General features: G+C 33.4%; 1 protein-coding gene across 3 annotated transcripts in view; it reads left to right on the top strand.

Annotated features, from left to right (window-relative positions):
- The window catches only part of pigs (GAS2-like protein pickled eggs), a 418,326-nt gene that overhangs the window by 36,940 nt on the left and 360,768 nt on the right, over positions 1-20,618 (top strand). Inside the window, exon 1 of one of the 3 annotated variants that reach the window (XM_073971920.1) lies at positions 8,287-8,920. The exons of the other annotated variants lie outside the window; for them this stretch is intronic. The gene's annotated coding sequence lies outside the window, so the exon portion shown is untranslated. Of the gene's footprint in view, positions 1-8,286; positions 8,921-20,618 lie in introns of those variants that run through there. 3 annotated transcript variants of the gene reach the window in all.

Below are 20,618 nucleotides of genomic sequence, written 5' to 3'. Positions count from 1 at the left end.
AGATGTTTAGGCCTTAGTTTATGATCAAAAACCCGTAATTCAAGTCGAATCTTCGGCTTTCGTTTTTCACATGCAAAAAATCTTTGATCAATAAGCTCGACTCCAAAGAGAAATTAATTAAATCAATATTAAAATAATTTTCGCCCTAATAGGAAAAATTTTCAAATAAAAAATTGTGCTTGAGCCAGGCTGGGGTTTGAACCCACCTCCTTGAAAAACATATGAAACGTGTTATCATGGCGTGTTAGCGTTCGAAGCCAAACTCATAAATTCCGAAGGCTGCGCTTAAAAGTTTTTGTTGTGGATGCCATCCAGGTGGAATGAGTTAAAAGCTTATCACTATAAAAAACACATTGCGTGTGAGAAATGAAAAGTTATGTCTGATGAGCTGCTACCATCAGCGAAACATAATAGAGGCTGTGGGCTCATAACCTCCACCACCCTCTTAACTAAAATGGAATAATTAGTTTTCTTTCCCGACCACAATTTTAGTTGTAAAAATTAAATCTAATCTAAACAAGTGAGCAAAGGCTATAGTCGGGACGGGGCGGACTATGTGATACCCTACACCACTACTCCTGTGCATAAGTTTTCACTCGTAAACATTTCTTTTAGGGAGATACTAAAGTTTTCACCTATGTGGCTTTTATGCCAAATGACTTAAGGCGAACTAAACCAAAATAATTAATATTTAACTTTATATTTGACTACTGTCGACATCTACTTGGTACTGATTGAAATCTTTGCAGGTCTTCTTGATTAGCATTTTACATGTCTTCAATAAACCAAATAGACAGCTTAGCGCATTTATTTTGCAATAACTCTGATATTTTACCATAAATGCCACATTTTGTATTAATTTAAAGCCCAGATGGTTTAGTTTCACTACCCTGTAGGAAATGTCAATAGTGAATCTATACTGACTTACTACTGACATTGTCAACAGTACTACTGACAAACTGTAGACAACTCATGTAATTTCCTATAGACATTTTGTATGAACGTGTCATTCGAAATTCAGTACTGACATTGGAACTAGTATGTCAGTAGTTCCTGAGGAACCATGTGTTGACATTGGAGGTAGTGAGTCAATAGTACATAAAGGCTCGTATGGAGGCATTTAGGCATTAAGTTTTTTGGTCTATTTGGAACTTTTTATAGATTAAAAAACTATATAGTGTGTTTAATAAAACGATGAACTTATACTTTTGTTTAAATAGTATATTTTATTAAAGAAAAACATATAATTATGAAAATACTAAAAAAGTACAAATTACGTATTACAGTCTTTTTTATCTTTATAAAGCCCAAGATTCCACATAAACACAAAATTAGTAAATAAAGCCAATGTTTTCAACATTCTAAGTCATTATTATGCCGTGTCCAAATATCAGATATAATTTGTGTTCATCATTTCCAGTGAGACAGGACAAATATTCGTCAGGCTCCACAATCTTCTCTAAAGATTCCATAAAATGTCTAATTGTCGAAGTTTCACCACAAATGTTGTCAGCCGCCTCAGAATTTGTATTTTGATATATTTCACTTGTCTGTTATTTTCCTTTCCTTAATTACTTTGTTCATACTTGTTATTAAAATTAAATATTTTATTGATTTTTCACAAAAACACTTTTTTAACGAAGTTTATTTTACGCCAATCAATTAAGAAAATGAAGAAAAAATTAGAAGATACCTCGTTGGGCTATCAGTTTTCAATATAAACAATGCTTCTTCTTATTAAGGTAAAAGTATCATTGTTGACAACCTATTGACAAAGTGTTGACTTTGTCACCATAATAGTAGACAAAGTGGTGACATGTCAACACGTGTCCCCATGCTTCCTACAGGGTATCAAGCTCTCTAATTGGAATATGTACAACAGAAGCAGAAATATCTGACATGGAAATAAAATTATATTAAAAGGAAACTGGAATATCCCAGCGCCTTTTTCAGCATCACAAACATTTTACCAATTTTGGTACCGCAATTGGGAACATTTTAAAGCTTAGAATGTATTTATTGCTGAAACGCATCCAACCAAAGCTGAGATACTCGTCAGCACAATTCAAATAAAGGTGATATTTTCCTGATCCATTGACGGGCTTTCCTTTTGGAATACGAATAAAATAAGAATAAAACTTTGTATTTTTGTCCGCATAAGTTTTTTGTCCTTTCCAAATCCTGAATATTATCCGAACTTCACCAAAATAGGCTTCTTCCTCTATGGGACCCCATTAACCCTCAACTTTTCGAGACGATCCGATCAAAATTGCTACCTGTAGCGCGATAAAAACATCGAAAAATGGGATGTATTACCGACTATTGCGATATCTCCGTTGTTTGGTCACCTACGTCAACCTACTTTGCATGATTGTAAAGATGGGATTTTCTGTTTTCATAGACATGCTTTGCTTTTGGAAGATCCCCAACCAAAGCTGTGATATTCGTCATTATAATTAAAATCGCAAAAATGAAAAATTGGGTTTTCTCTTCTTCTTTATTTGCCAATTCGGTTTTCGAATTATAGGCGACCAAAACAATATTACAAAAAATCATTATTTGCTTAGGATATTATAATTTCACATATTTTTTAGGATCTCTGCAAAGGCATCTCTGTCTCTAGCATCACTTAAAAGTCTTCCAGAATCCCGAATTCCCGTCCATACTTGGATATTGTCTAGCCATATAGTTTCTTTTCTGCCTCTTTCAGCTCTGCCAGCAATAGTTGTCCGTAGTATATTTTGTAGCAATTTGTATTTGGGGTTTCTCATAATGTGTCCTAGGTATGATGTCTTTCGTCTCTTTATCAAATCGATCAACTCCCTCTCGCAGTGCATTTTTCTCAGGATTTCGGCATTAGGTATGAAATTAGTCCATGATATTTTCAGTACGCGCCTATATATCCAGATTTCGAATGCCTCTAATCTTTTTATGTCTGCTGATTTTAAAGACCATGTTTCTACAGCATATAGCAAAACTGACCAAACATATGTTTTTATAAATCGTCGCTTTGTTGTAAGATTAATATCATGACTTAACAAAATTTTTTTGTATTTATAAAATGCGTCTCTTGCCATTTCTATGCGGCTTCTAATTTCTCTTGAGCAATCCCATTTCTCGTTTATATTGAATCCAAGATATTTAAAGCTCTTTACTCTTTCGATAAATGTGTCCTGTACTTGCAGCGTGATGTTGTTGTAATTATTGTTCTTGCTGATAATCATGTATTTAGTTTTTTGCATATTAATTTTTAGTCCGTAATATTGACTGTATGTGGATAGTTGATGCATTAAAAATTGCAGTCCAAGCATACTATCAGACAGTATTGTTGTGTCATCCGCATATCTTATATTATTATTAAGGAATATACCTTAAATATATACCTTTTTGAACGTTGTTAAGAGCCTCTTGAAATATTTTTTCGGAGTAGATGTTAAAGAGTAATGGAGAAAGAATACAACCTTGCCTGACACCTTTAGATATAATGATGCTTTTCGTCAGTTCTCCGCTTATTTCTATTTGCGCTGATTGATGCCAGTATAAGCTCTTTATACATACATTGGATCTATTTTTGGTCTATATCAATGGATGTAAGAATTTCTATCAGTTTATCATGCTTCACTGTATCAAAGGCTTTCTCGTAATCAACAAAGCATAAGAAAACATCCTTTTTTGCGTTGCGGCATTTTTGAACCAGTGTCTGTATAGAGAAAAGTGCTTCCCGTGTTCCCATGCATTGTTTGAAGCCAAATTGGGTTATACCCATGGTGCTTTCGCATTTCCTTTAAATTCGGGAATGTATTATTCTGAGAAATATTTTTAACGCGTGACTCATTAGACTTATTAGTCTGTAATCATTGCAATATTTTGGATGACTTTTCTTGGGGATAGTTATGAATGTTGATTTCAGCCAGTCTTGAGGAAATTGGCCCGTATCGTACATTTTGTTGAACAGTATTGTTAAAATGTCCATGTTGTTGTCGTCTATCAACTTCAGAATTTCCGAAGGAATTTCGTCTGGACCGCAAGCTTTCCTGTCTTTTAAAGACGTTATTGCAGACTCTACCTCTTGCTTGGTAATTGAGGTTCCTGTGAGTGGTGAGGAAATAGATTCGTAAGTGGATCGGCCGTCGTCTGTGAATAACTGTTTTATGTATTTAATCCATATCAGCTTCTTCTCTTCAGTACTAATCACAACTTCATTATTGCTGTTATATAAGATTTTGGAATTTGTTTTCCGGTATACTCCCGATACTTCTTTTAGTTTTTTATGGAGATTGAAGTCGTCATGCAGATTTTGTAGTCTTTCTATCTCCTTGCATTGGCTTCTAAGATGATTGTTTTTTGCTGCACGTACTGCTATTCGTACTTCTTTGTTCAATTCCCAATACTTTTCATAATTTTTGTTTTTATATTTACGACGCTCATTTATTAGTTGTAGTATTTCATCTGACATCCATTCTTTCTGTTTTTGTGGTCGATTGCAGCTTCCTAGACCATTGTCTGTTATATATATATTAAAGTTACCTTAATGGAGTTCCACATATTCTCAACATCCTCTGCGTTGATCCTACTTAACTCCGAATTGACGCGTTCTTTTATATTTGTCATAGTATTTTCATCTTTTAGTTTTTCAATATTTAGTTTCCTTCTTGGTGTTTTATTTTTTGTTGTTTTAAGTTTGGTACATAGACTCGTCATCAGGAGGTTGTGGTCTGATGGTACATCTGCCCCTGGATATGTTGAAGTTTTTGTAATGGCTGTGCTGTACCTCTTGTTTATAAGAATATAATCTATTTGATTTCTGACTATATTTCCCTCTCTGTCCTGGGGGGATTTCCAGGTATAAAGCCTTCTTTTAGGTAGGCAAAACATCGTGTTTGTTATCAGCATTTTATATTCTTGGCAGAAATTAATTAGCCGGTCGCCTCTATCGTTCCTTTCACCAAGTCCATATTGTCCAGTAACACCATGTACTACATCATTACCCACTTTGGCATTGAAATCGCCCTGTATTATCGTGATTTCATGGTGTTTTGTCATTTTCATTAAGTCTTCAATTTCTGTATAGAAGGCTTCGATATCTTCATTACTTTTATCTGCTGTGGGTGCATAAACTTGGATGATATTGATGTTTATTGGCTTGGCTTCTATTTTTAATAGCATTGTTCTGTCAGATTTCGGGACAAAACCACTTATACACTTCGCTATGCTATTTTTTACTATTACGCCCACACCATTTCTATGATTTTTGTTATTATTTCCGGAGTAAAATATTTTTGTGTTTTGGGAGCAAAATTCACCATTATCTGGCCACCATGTTTCACTAATCCCAAGAATGTCAATATTTAGTCTGTTCATTTCCGAAATTGCATTGGCTAGTTTTCCTGATTCATGTAGACTGCGGACATTCCATGTTCCGACGTTAAGTTGTTGTTTTCTTTTACCTCCGGGGATTCTTAGCACCCTCGTATTACCGGAGATTGAGGGCCATGTTTCATTGTTTTCATTCATACTGTTTGGTTTACGAAGGATAATACTTCAGTGGTTTCCCGTTGCCTTCTGAAGGGTTAAGTTTTCCGTCTATATATTCAGCCGCTCCATATGGAGTACAGATGCTGTTTGCTGCCGCCAATTGTTGGTCAGACGCTGCATTTTCCTTTTTTTGGTTCGCCCCGCATATTTTATTTTTGCGGTACCCGCCATATCTGACGCCCTGGGGAGGCGTCCGATGGGAGAAAAAAATAAGGAAAAAAAAGAACTCCGACTATTGTGATATCTTCGTTGTTTGACCACGTACGACAACCTACTTTACATCGTTTGCTTTTGGTATTCCTTCTTATAGAAGCTGAGATATTCACTTTGTAAAAAACTTTGATTTTTTCTCCAAATAAGTTTTTTGTCCATTCCGACCACTAAATATTATCCGGCCATCACCAATATTAGTAGTCTTCTTCCCCTCCGGGACCCCCATCAACTGCCAAAATTTGGTGACGATCCGATCAAACTTGCGACATGTAGCGTGATTACAAGGTTTAGATGGACAGACGGACGGACACACATAGCCAGATCGTCTCAGCTCATCGAGACAATAATTTTAGTATATAAGTATGGGTCTACGACCGTTATTTCGATGCGTTACAAACTTTTTGGACAAACCAATTTTTAATACCCTCCCCACATAGTGGTGTAGGGTATAAAAATGTGTTCAATCAGATGGTACTTTTATATGGGGGCTATATCAAAGTGTGGACCTATGTTTACAATTTTTGGTGGAAAAGTTTTGTGACTGCATGGAACCTCAAATGCCAAATTACGGGTAGTTCCTTTAAATAATGTTGCCAAAACCCTCAAAATACCGAAAATCGGGAGGTATCTGTATATGGGGCCTTACCAAAACATGGGTCTATACCAATAGGACCTTCAAATATCAAATTACAGCAAGTTCGGCCAAGAAATACAGTTAAAACGATCAAAATACCGAAAATCGGGAGGTACGTTTAGATGGGACCTTTACCAAAAAGTGTAAAGATATTGAATATTTTTTGTGAGAACATTTTGTGACCACTGGGAACTTCAAATGTCAAATTACAGCTAGTTCGGCTAAACATTGTAGCTTGTACCCTCAAAATACCGAAAATCGGGAGATACCGTTATATGGGGGCTATACCTAAAAATTGATCTATTTGGAGGAGAATTGACTATATTTGGAGGAGAAGTTTCGTGACTTCGAGAAATCTCAAATGTCAAGTTACGTGTAGTTCAGTAAAAAAATGTAGCGTATACCCTCAAAATACCCAAGATCAGGAGGTACCCTTGTGTAAGGGCTATTCCAAAACATGAACCTATTTTGACGATTTTTGATGGAAAAGTTTTGTGACTGCAGGGAATCTCAAATGTCAAGTTGTAGTTCAGTCAAGTAATAAAAATAAAACCCTCTAAATAGCGAAAATCGGGAGGTACCGTTATACAGGGGCTACACCTAAACATGCACCTATGTTGAAAATTTTTGATGAAGAAGTGTGCTGACATCAAATGTCAAATAACAGCCAGTTCGGTTAAAAAATGACCCTAAAATAAGCATGGATTTGTGAACAAAAAAATTATACCAGAATAACACAGACCGCCTTCGATAGAAATTTTAAAACTATACTCGAACAGCCCTTAAGCTAAAAATTTGAACTTTTGTGGGGAGATACCGGAAGGAGTTGGTTGGTCGAGAAAATTTATTACGATGTACGAAGGTTGAACCACCACCATTGGTCAGCATAGGATTTCTTAAAGCTTTTGGACCAATAGGGCAGGATGCATGGGCTTACCCAACAAACACATAATATCGCTGTAAACAGATTCGAACCAAATTTTGCACTCCGTAATATTTTGTTCAAACTTAGTTCTATTTCACCTGAATGAATGGATGGTATTGCCACCGGCAGGTTCCCCGCTCGAGAAACCAACGCGGCCTTTGCTCTCAATTAGCAGTTTGTAAGGTTCGTAAAGAAAAGTCGAAGAGTCTTCAAACTAATCTACTATGTGCTCCTCTGATATATCAGACTCACTGTTGATAAAGAATTGGACCTGGTCTTTTGCGGGTCATAGACTCGTATTTAAAATTGTGTTTCCCGTTTTTGTGTTAAATTTGCTTTGTCTGGTGGTATATAATTAAAATTCATTGAATGTCTGCCTTGGGATAATTCGCCCCCTCCTCTTTCACATAATTCTTATTTTCAGATCGATGTCTAATCCTAGGAGCACTTTAACACACATTTAATTGTCCTTCCCTCCCCCGGTTTTTTGCAACTTCAAATACAATATTCCCTTTCGTTTCTTTTTTTTTTACAAAACTCTCAATGAGATTTGTTTTCTTTGGGGGGAGAGAGGCTTTCACTTGAGATTCAATGTGTTTTGACAAACACGCACACACAATTCCCCCACACATCATCTAATCCTTGGAGGGTATTTCATTTCCTGGTTTTGTTGTAATTGTCAAAGAGTGTTGCATAGACATCCTCCCTCAAAACCATAAAAAACAGAAAATTGTATCCCCAAAATGTTAGAGGGTGTAAAAAGGGGGGATGATTTTGTGGCTCCAACCATGTGTAACTTTCGTTATTATTATTATTTTTGTTTTGTCTGGCATTGCAGAGCACGAGCGGGGAGGGAAGGAGAAAATTGTGAATTGTCACTTTCTCGTTAAAGAGACATGCGCACAACTAACAGCAGGTTATTTTAGTGCAGTTTGACAGCTGTCAAAATCATTTGTTTGGGTTTTTCTCTCTACCCTTCATTGTAGACTTTCCATCGACGAGGATACACAAGTGTCAAAAACAAATCATTCAAGAGGAAAAACAACAAACAAATCTCTCCACTTCATACACGGCCACCGGATAGTCTGTCTGTCTGTCAGCGAGTCATCTGTTGTGTGTATTTACCTCAAGATATGACGTGAGTTTACCGTTATCCTTTGTAACGTAAAGTTGTCGCTTGTGCCGTCGTAACAAGGAAAAGCAACAAACAACGTGTGTGTGTGCGTAAGCGCTCGAGTAAACGGATTTTATTTTCTGAGCATATGTAATTCTTTGTATGTGGCATTGCGTTATCCTTACACACGTACATACACAGAAAAAGAAATTGTTTTCCATTCGGTTTTTGCCTGTAATTACGGTTTGCGGAATTTCCGTTTTAGTTTTCTTCGTTATTGTTTTTGTGTCGCGTGTTGATTTTTGTTGCTTTATGTCCTGTGTGTGTTCTCTTTTTGCTGCTCTCTCTCCGGCTGTTTACCAAAACCGCCATGGATAGTAGGGTAGTGTCCTAGACAGACGGTCATAAATATTCCGCATGCCAAAAAAAGTTCTATGTGCCATGAAAAATTCACCCAACATTTCGGTTCTATTTGGGGTGGAAATTTAAAGCAAAAAAGGTAAATCTACAATTTAAGGATAAGTAAATGAGTGTAATAAAAAGTATTGAAAACAATATAAACAAAACAATAAAAAACAAACCAAATAGCAAAGGTGGGTTATAAAAAAGGATAAAACTAAATATTAAATAAATGAAAGAAGCAGTTTTGAAACAAACGAAAAAAACCAAATACACGGAAGTAAAATTTGTTATAGAAACCGACGAATAACAAAGCCAGACATGTTTTGCTTTAAAGGGATTGAACAGAGTAGTAAGAGAATTTTCCAATCTTTTGAGTATTTCAAGTCGTCGTCTAACCATGGCGAATGAATGAGTCAATAAAGAAAATAGTTTTAGTGTTTAAATGAAAACGAGAAAATATGAAATCATGATAACGAAATAATGAAATCATCACAAAAGAAAATCGGAAAAAAATTTGAAAATTTCACAATCTATAAATCGAATTTGTAAATGATACCAAATGTGTATTTGTGTGTATTTCCAATTAAAAAAATCACAACATTTGTTTATAATTCTAGGGCGTATTCACAATTGGTGATAAAAAAAAAACAAGTGAGTGAGACATATGGTGGTGAATAATGAATTTTTTCCATGATAAAACTTGTTCTAAATTTGAAAACAACATGAAACAATCAGCATCTGAGAATGGTTCTTTGTTGCAGAGATAAGAATTCCACTACCAATGGAATGTTTTATTACAATAAAATAAATTTGTTCAAATAAAATTGTTCTGCGGTTTGTGCATGCATTTCGAGTGAATCAAGATTCTAGGCACTACAAATATTGAAGTGTATTCTAGTAAATACATTAAGAAGAATTTTAACTATAAAATTATTGTTTTAATCACGTAAAAACGAACCTGTTTATAGATGTTGGGAATCACAATCCTAAGAATCCTAAATACTTCACAATGATAGTTCATGGATTAACTTAACTGATAAATTTTACATACTCAAACCATCAAACGTTACCAAAATTAATGTTTTTTCTAAAAGTAGAAATCCTGCAATGTCTTTATATGTGGGTTTTTCTAAATGATCTCATATCGACATGTTGTAGTAGGGATGTTCTTCATACTATGAAAATCCAAAATACACAATTCGCCCATAATAGTTCTTCTATCTTATTATTTTATTATTTTTATTTTTATTATTTTATAACATTAACTTGTGTATAGAGACGTGTCGTTGAATAGGTAGATCCATGGTCCAATAAAGAAGGTCACCAAAAAGGCAAATTCACCAAAAAATACCAATCTGCACTTTCAAAAGTTGTTGTTGCTGCGAATAAAAATTATTTCGCCTTGATTTTGCTATTATTAAAAATTTGTATTTTTGATTTCTTTTATATCACACAACAATAAACGTCTCAAAACACAAAGATAATTGAAGAAAATGTTTTATTCGTGATATTTCAAAAGACAATACGACAATATATTTTGACAGGAAATCGAGGTATCAGCTTGTATTTTTAGATGACCTTTCATTTGGATCATGGGTAGATCCATCAGTATTCAGTCCTGCGAAATGTCAAAACATTTCGCAAAAATAAAGCAATTCTTACAATTTTTCCACACAATTTCATTCGGAAAATTTGAATAAAAATGTAATAAAAAAAATCATTACAATTTTTTACATTACAGTTCTGTGACTGAGAACTTGCAAATTTTTGCTGAGAAAATTTTTCCCGTAAAAATTTGCAAGTTTTGCCAGCTGACTTGAAATCAGCTGTTCAACTGAAATGTTAAATTTTTTACCAAGAAAATTTCACAATTTCACATTTTTTAGATTCTAAAGCGTTGTGGATAGGATCATTGCTTTAAATACATATGTACGTAAAATGCAATTTTAAAATTTATGTTTTCATTTGGTCTAAAATATCAAAAGAAACAAAAACAATTTTCATACATTTTCGGAAACATCTGACTTTCTTGCATGTTGTTACAAAATGTTGTTCGATAACTTTCTGCAATTTTTCTTGCATGAGAGATTAAAATTCTCTGAGAGACGTTGCTGAAACATGTTAAGCATTTATTGCTGTGAAAGTTATCGTACAGGCCTATTATGTAAAAAAAATTAAATCAAGTTCGGCAGATCGTTGTACCATCAGCTGGACTGATACAGGTACCTTCATGATTCTGCCATGGTCGTTCCAGATCGAACCAGTTCAATGGAAGTATTCCACGTAAGGAACGTTTGGTACTACATATATTCATTTAGTTCCACAACCTCATATAATACCATCAGTTCGTGTTCATCAGCTGTATCTCTTTTATTAATGAGAAATGGATGTTGTACACATAGTTGTATTCAAATAATAATAATTATAATAATAGTATTATTTTTTAATTTACTTACTTTTTGACGTAAAACCGGACGATATTATTAAACGATTGAACTGAAAAGAACTATGGAACTAAATGAGCGACCTAGTTCCTTTAGAGGATCGGAACGAAAAGGATCGAACCGCAAATGGAACAAGATTACCTATTCGTTCAAAGCTATTGTTGCCATCTCAATTGACCATATAATAGAGATATAACCGCGCCTACCCAGCAAAAAGTTTACCTCAAAAGATGCAGTTAATTTTCTTGAGCAGGTGATGGGGCGTGACTTCAAAATATTAATTTTCAATCATTTTTTTACAAGAGCATGATTCCTAATAGATGCAGTCTATTTCGGGTCATAAGCATGCCATTTTCTCTAAAAACTTGGTTTAAATTCCACATTAATACTATGTTTAATTGAACTATCTCGATTTATTTTACACATATTGTAGTATAATGGCAACTTAAATCCACTGGATTTGCTAAATAAAGCATAATCTAAACACTGCATTGTTACCAAAATGTTGGCTTTGCATTTCCAGGAAACGCATGGAATTTTCACCAAACCTTTAGGATAGAATGCCGCACATTTTACTTTAGCAGACTTTACTTTAGCAGCACGTTCTTTTCTTGAATGCATTGTACTGAATTAAAAGACATGCTTCGGAATGTATTTTTAATCCGTTCAAAGATGCAATACAAATACAAGCCATTTAAAAATATCCCAGATATCGTGTAAAACAAGAATATTAAAAACTTTATTTCATAAACACAAATTATAAAAAGTCGCCATTGAATTTAACCGCAACTGAGTTTGTTTCCTCCGCTCTCCATTTAATCCAATCTGAACTGTTCTTCCTTCATCCTTTTATATTGTTTTCCCATCACCAGTTCAGTAGGCCTATTCTGTAACTTTTATCGATTGAAAAGTTGTTATAATTTCTTTTTTTTTTGTAACAACTACAAAACAAACCAATGAAATTGTTGTAAAATAAACAATGAGTAAAGTTGTTAAAAAGTTACTGAATATGGGGCTGCGCCCTTTTTAATCGATAAAAATTACAGAAATGAAATCCAGGTTTTGAAATGAACTCCAACTGCACTCAATTATTAAATTTTCCTCTCGTGAGTTACCGCAAAAATATTCGCAACTTGCGATTTTTTATTTAGTAAGAAACTTTTGGAAATGTTTACACGCTTTTCTGTTTTTGAAAGAAATGATGCCGCTGCTTGTAGGGATCTAAAAACTGAATTGCTTGTAGGGATCTCTATAGCAGTAGCACTACATTACATGCCTTACAATTTTGTTGCTGGGTTCTTTAGAGGCATCGGTATACACAAACCAAAATTTTTAGGCACATACACCCACGAATGTGACAATAATTTTAATCTGAATAATTTTATATGATGTCAACATCGACGCTAAATGTTCCGGCTATTTAACTACAATCACAATATTTCCGGGAACGCAATATAAAGTTATCTACGGCAAAAAATACAGTGTCCTTATTCACTTCCTGGATTAGAGAAGTCAACAAACAGCTTAATATATTCTTCAATGATAGGTGTATCCTCATAATATCCAAACTCCAATTGGCCTTCGACAATCTCTTTCATTTCTATTTCAAAGTCACCCCTATCAACTAGTAGGTGAAATTCAGAAACAAAGTCCTAAAATCATGAGCTAGCTGGCACCTTCTGGGACAAGGATAAGGAAACATTGATAGCGATATATAAGGTTCATTCGTCGCTCTGTCATAAATTATGCCACCCCGATCTGGACATCCTCAAAATAATGCTCTTCGAATTGCCACGGGTTGAGTTCCAATGGCAAAAATGGATCAAAATATGGATCAACAGAAAGCTGAGAGTCAGGTAACATACTACAAAAGTCAAGTAATTTATGCAAATTGTTACTGGATGTTGTTCGTTTACTCTACAGTACAATTTAATGACCTCAGTCGTTTACAAGAAGTTACTGAACTTGTACAAATTTGAACAAATTATTGAGTAAACGAACAAACCTATAATGTGTTGCTGACTACACAGTTCCTGTTGGCATGCTATCAGCCAAGTCAATCATCATCAAGTTGTGGTGGAAAATCCACCACATAGGCGCATTCGTAAGAACTTCAGTTAATATCGTGAGATCATCCAAGACGTCATTTCAGTCAATATCAACCGACTGTTGATAGCGAACTCTCTGAACACCTTGCATCAACTGGCAGTTTCCAATGCCATAAATGGTTACAAATGCAACAAAGTCCTAAACCAACATCCTTTAGCAATTTCGGATTTCTTCCAAGGCAACCGCGTTCAATACGGGCACAACTAAAGTCGGGTTACGGTAGAATTCCTAACTGGGTCGATCGTGTCGACCGTGCTTCGGATGTTTTTGCGTTTTACATGACACAAAATAACAAAAACACGATACACAAGTTAATGCACCTGCGTGCTATTCGCGGCACGGGCACTCCAAATATTGCCCATATGAATTTTGGTTATTGGTGAGTTATGAACTGGACTTGGAAGTCGTCTTCTTCGTTCTTCTATCGAAAGACTAAGCAAATTTGTTAAATTTACTCACGCCTTTGAAGAATAAAATTGACACACGTGTTCACTTGATACTGGAGGATTCAGCAAGCCCAAAATACTGCCCATTCTAATTTTGATTGACCCAACTCTAACCCTGCTGATTAGTGACTTTACGAACGGCGGACGTGGAAGTCACAAATCATCATTTCGGTTTCCTGAGCTTCAATAGTCTTCTTCGATCTTTGGACATAGAAGATTTTCTTTGTTAGTCTGGCGATGGAGAGATCATCTGCTCCTTGGTGATTCTGTGAACTGAGTTCTTAGAAGTCGCTAATGGCGTCTTCGAATGTCCTCTTCGGCCTTTGATTTTCAAATGTTTAAATAAGCATATAGAGGTTATGCACATAGGTTTTGTCAGACTGGCTATAGAGATACTATATAAGTATGATATATAATTGTTCCACAAAAATCCCATACGGGACAAGGTGACTTCTCTCATATCAATGAGTGCACTCCGATTCATATTTAGCTCAATGGTATGAGACCTACTGTTTATCGCCGAGTCCGAACGGCGTGTCTTAAGACACCACTTGTGGAGAAATGTCACCAACATTACTAAGGGGTATTTTGCCACCTTTGAAAAATGTTCCCTGCGTTTAGCCAAAGTCAGACCAGATGTGGACAGATTATCTATGCGAATTTGAAAAGTTTACTTATTTTATCCATCAAAGCCGCCTCACTTCAATGAAGGTTTATCTGGTAAATCTCATGTGTGATTCTTGAGGATTTCCATTCCATGTTTTCTTTCAAACCATACCAACACACTTATCAGTTTTGTCTGTCGTTTTTTCGGAAATATCGATAAATGTCCAACTATCCAGCAATCACAACACATTTTTTGGTTGCCTGATGACTGGCAACAATGAGCGGTCACACTGGCAATCAACCGATTATTTGAGCAAAACTGATGGTGTGTTCTCCGCTTTATAGTACATTTAGATTACCGACAATTATCGATAACTGATTTTGTTACTTTTTGCTTCTGAACTTTTACAACCGAGCCCAAGCTAATTAGAAGGGACCCCAAAACTGAGAGACCTAACAAAGCAAACCCTAAATAGGGCATTTTAGTCACTATGCGCACATTCAATATTTGCCTATTGCAAGTTATTTGCATTTTTGAAAATGAATTTGTATACACTAACTCTCCCGGATTTAAATCTATACACCTGCACACCTTGCAATGGTCGTGTCTAACCTTAAGTTCGCATGCCGTTTCTTAAAGACATTGAAAAAAGTAAATTTTGCAATGTCAACAAAAGTGATTAACAACTTCAAAACTTTGCAGTACGTATATTTATTTGTTTCCTGATCATTTATAACACAAAATTTATCACCTTTTGAACGCTGCACGTAATAGTTTTTTTTTCTAATCTATTGTTGTTTTGCTTTTAGCATAACACCATTATTTTTTGTTAAAATGAATGAAAACAAAACAACAAAATCAATTGACATGTGTCGGACAAATCAGCTGTTTATGTCATTGCAAAACACAGCTTGAAGCCTTTGAAGAATGGTGTCACTGCAAAGACAGACCTTACAAAATGTAGGCCAAAATAATAAGTGAAGTGTAAACAAAATGTAAAGCGAAAAAAAACGGAAACTAATTTAAAACACTATATTGATTTATTTTAGTTTATTGCGTGGAAATAAATTATATATAAATTATCAGAGTCATTATCATGATAATAATTGTCAGTGTAAATGTATCTTTAGTGAGGGATCTATAAGTCGAATCATATTAACTGGTCCCCATAGCAAAACAGCTGATTTGAACTGTCAATGTTACGGATTGTGATTGAATCACAGTACAAAAAGTAAACAAATATCTTAAACATGTTGATGTTTAAACTTTAAAGTAAAAATAATCATAAGTTGTTTTTGCTGAAGACTTGTTAATCGGGTCATGGTCAGAACCATGACGATTGGGAAATATTGATCGATTCATGAGTTGTAAGATCTCCTGTTTTCTTTCTTATTGAGAAATTCCTTCTTTAAAGATGTTCTCAAACTGAACATTTCTGTGTTATCTAATATCACAGTAAAGTTAGCTTAACGCTTATTGAAAAAATATTTTTTAAAAATCCACGATTATAAAAAAAAATATTTTTATAAATATCCACAATAATGGAAAAATTTTTAAAATTCACGATTACTGAAAAAAATATTTTTTTTTTTAAATTCACGATTACTGAAAGAATTTTTTTTTTAAATCCACGATTATTGAAAAATATTTTTTTTAAATCGTCGATTTATTCAAAAAAAAAAAAAAAAAAAAAAAAAATACAAATTTACGATTACTGAAAAAAATGTTTTTAAAATTCACGATTATTTAAAAAATGTTTTCTTTTATAAAATCCACGAATATTGAAAAAAATTCATTTTTAAAAATCCATGATTTTTCAGAAATCCGCGATTATTGAAAAAATATTTTTTTAAAAATCAGGGCTAATTTGAAAAAAGTATTTTTTAAATGTCCACGATTATTAATAAAATATTTTTTAAATGTCCACGAATATTGAAAAAATATTTTTTTAAAAATCCACGATTATTGAAAATGAAATATTTTTTAAAATCCAAGATTATTGAAAAAATTATTTTTTTATAATCCACGACAATTGAAAAAATATTTTTTAAAAATCCACGATTATTGAAAAAATATTTTTTTTAAGTCTGGAGTATTACCCCAATTTTACTGATCGCTACCAATATCATGATTTCATCCCGGCGAAGGGAATTATAAATTGGCTTTTCAGCATTTTGAAATGATGCCTTTTTTTGCGAAAAACCGTTCGGTTGTGTCTAGTGTGTCTAAGTGTCTAGTATTCTGAAATAAATGAGAATCACACTCACTTTTCGGCTTTCCCAAAAATCATCAGAACAAAAATATTTGCAAACAACTATCAGCACGTATCAACTAAGAACTCACCGAGTTCTGTAAGTTGAAAAGAACATCATTCGCTAAAAAGGCATCATTTCAAAAAGCTGAAAAGCCAATTGATAATTCCCTTCGCCTTGATGAAATCGTGATATTGGTGGCGACCAGTAAAATTTTGCAACACTGTCTGTTCGTTTTGAAAAACATTACTCTCTGTAACAGAAAGTAATGATGAAGCTTAAGCAATTGGGGTAATACTCCAGACTTAAAATCAATCAAATGAGATTGAAACTTTAACCAAAATAAAAAAAATATATACATACATATTTTTTTTTTAATATTAAATATTAAAGTAAAATGGAACAATTAGTTTCCTTTCGTTTATGAAAAAGACAATACCAAAATTCAGCAATTTCGGTAAAACAATATCCGTAACCTTCAAAATACCGAAAATCGGGAGGTACCGTTCTAAGGGGGCTATATGGAGGCGTGGACCTAAATATACCGACAAAATTAGAGGGGAAATTTGAATACCCCTAACGAAGATTAAATACCAAATTTCAGCCATTTATTGTGGCCATAACCTTCAAAATACCGTTTTTATACCACCAATGAACACTTAATACCAAATTTCAGCTATTTCGGTGTGATAATGAAGCTAAAACCTTCAAAATACCGAAAATCGGGTGCTACCGTTCTATGGGGGCTATATCAAAACGTGGACCGATGTAGCCCATTTGCAATATCAAACATCCGAGGGTAATAGAAAAGTCTATACCAAATTTCAAAGCTCTATTTTAAAAATTGCGCGCGGTATCTTGATTTCAACAGACGGACGGACGGTCAGACGGACATGGTTATATCGAGTTAGAATTTTACCCTGATCAAGAATATATATACTTTATAGGGTCTCCGGTGAATATTTCGATGTGTTACAAACGGAATAACAAATTTAATTATACCCTCCATGTTATGGTGGAGGGTATAAAAACCACGATTATTATCAAAAAATACTTTTTAAAATTCCACGATGATTTAAAAAATAATGTTAAAAAATACACGATTATTCAAAAAAATTTTAAAAAATCCACTAATATTGAAAAGAAATATTTTTAAAAAATCCACCATGATTTAAACTAATATTTTTTAAAAATCCCCGATTATTGAAAATAAAAATTTAAAATCCACGATTATTGAAATAAAAAATATTTTTTAAAAAATTCACGATTATTGAAAAAATATTTTTAAAGAATCTACGATTATTGAAAAAAAAATATTTTTTTAAAATCCACGATTATCGAAAAAAATATTTTTTAAATAAACCGACGATTATTGAAAAAATATTTGGTAAAACCCACGATTATTGAAAAAAATATTTTTTTAATAAATCCACGAAATTCGTCCTCGGTTATTGAAAAGTATTTTTTGTTTAAAGATATTGGCGAAAAACAAATGATGACATTGGCTAATTTGGCCTTCTTCTGTACCAATAGCTAACCACAAAACAACAAGAAGATAATTTATTAGAAGCTGATAGCAATGAAGCCTATTGCAATAATAGACTTAAACAAGTTCAATATAGGAAAGATGTGTGCCTCAATGATTGGTACTTACATATATCTGGCATTTTATTATCTTTCAAAGTTATTGAGACAAATTGCTAAATAACAACAATGAAGACGAGGCAACAACACATCTTTGGAATTATCCATAAGACAAATATACGAGAAGCAAATAGCAAATAGGCTGTGGAATGTAAAAACAAAAACTTACATCAATGATTATTGATTGTGCTAACCACAATTTATTTGAACTCTCGTTTCCTTTTAAATTTACGTCCAATTTCCAAGGCATTTAACCCATATTCACATAGAAAACCAAGCCAATCAATGCCAAACAAAGCAAAAAAAAAAAAAAAAAAAAAATAAGAAACAACGTAAATGAGTTCCTTGAACATCACATTCCTTATTCCCATTTATGCAATATTAAATTGTTAGCCAGCCTATGCCTACGTGCGGATGAGTTCGCCACAATATTTAGGCTATTAATTTATGGTGTTATTGTTGGTGATAGGTTTTCTGTAAATTATACCGTGTTTTGTGGTTAAAATTGGATCATTCTACAACTGCCACTGGCAAGAGATATTCGATTGGTGACGCCTTTTTCTTGTGTCATAGATAGTGTGGCGCTTTTTAGCTAGAACTAATTAGTTGGAATTCGAAACCTTCAATCTAATCAATTAAGTTTTTTCTTTCGAATAATACTTTCAAACATTCAGCGAGAGGAAAACATGAGAAAATTAGTTTTTACTACAAGTATTAATATTTGTTACACAAAAAACCAACTACAAATTCATAAGAAACATATACGCTGATTAATTCTCGTTATTTTGTTGCTGGCGACATGAGCACAAATATTGTCGTGTGTATGAGATCACACGGGGTTTCAAGTGGCAAATTGCCAGCAGTAAAGTAAAGACATTCTAGGGTTAATAGGAAGAATTTTTAATTGTCACACTGATTTTTACAAAATATTTTTTTAAAACTTAAAATACTTTTTTCAATAGTCATGGATTGTAAACTTTTTTCAATAACCGTGGATTTTAAACTTTTTTTTCAATAATCGTGGATTTAAAAAATATTTTCAATTAATGTTGGATTTAAAAAAAAAATTCCAATAATCGTGGATCTTCTTTAAACAATATTTTTTATTTTTTAAAAAAAAAATTTAAAAATCCGCAATTATTGGAACAATTTTTTTTTTAAAAATCCACGATTATTGGAAAAAATATTTTTTTTTATAATTCACAATTATTGGCAAACTATATGTTTTTAAATCCACGATTATTGGAAAAAATATTTTTTTTTATAAAAATATACTTTTTTATTGGAAAAAATATTTTTTTTTTAAATCCACGATTATTGGAAAAAATATATTTTTTTAAATCCACGACTATTGGAAAAAGTATATTTTTTTAAATCCACGATAATTGGATTTTTTTTTTAAATCCACGATTATTGGAATTTTTTTTAAATCCACGATTATTGGAAAAATATATATTTTTTAAATCCACGATTATTGGAAAAAATATATTTTTTTTTAAATCCACGATTATTGGAAAAAATATATTTTTTTTAAATCCACGATAATTGGATTTTTTTTTAAAAATATTTTCTTTAAAATCCACGGTTATTGAAAAAAAATTTTTTTTTAAAAATCCACGACTATTGAAAAAAAAATACTTTTTAAAAATCCACGACTATTGGAAAAAATATTTTTTTTTTAAATCCACGACTATTGAAAAAAATACTTTTTAAAAATTCACGACTATTGGAACAAATATTTTGTTTTTATACCCTCCACCATAGTATGGAGGGTATATTAAGTTTGTTTTTCCGTTTGTAACGCATTGAAATACTCATTTGCGACCCTATAAAGTATATATATTCTTGATCAGGGTAAAATTCTAAGTCGATCTGAGCACGTCCGTCCGTCCGTCCGTCCGTCCGTCTGTGGTAATCACTCTAGCATCCACAAAAATGGAGATAGGACGCTGAAATTTTGGGAAAATGCGTCTTTTGTTTGCAGGCAGGTCAAGTTCGATGATGGGCTATATCGGTCCACGTTTTGGTATAGCTCCCATATAACGGTACCCCCCGATTTACGGTATTTTGACGTTTTTAGCTACATTTTCAGACCGATTTGGCTATAATTTGACATTTAGGGTTCTTTAGTATCAATAAACTTATATAACAAAAGTTGTGGACATAGGTCCACGTTTTGGTATAGCCCCCATATAACGGTACCCCCCGATATACGGTATTTTGACGTTTTTTGCTACATTATCAGACCGATGTAGCTATAATTTGACATTTAGGGTTCTTAAGCGTTAATAAA

The sequence above is a fragment of the Musca autumnalis genome, unplaced genomic scaffold (genome assembly GCF_047663935.1).
Source record: "Musca autumnalis isolate F117 unplaced genomic scaffold, ASM4766393v1 scaffold_3, whole genome shotgun sequence".
Classification (NCBI taxonomy): domain Eukaryota; kingdom Metazoa; phylum Arthropoda; class Insecta; order Diptera; family Muscidae; genus Musca; species Musca autumnalis.
Note: the sequence above shows the minus strand (reverse complement) of the source record. Positions and strands in the feature narration are given on the sequence as shown.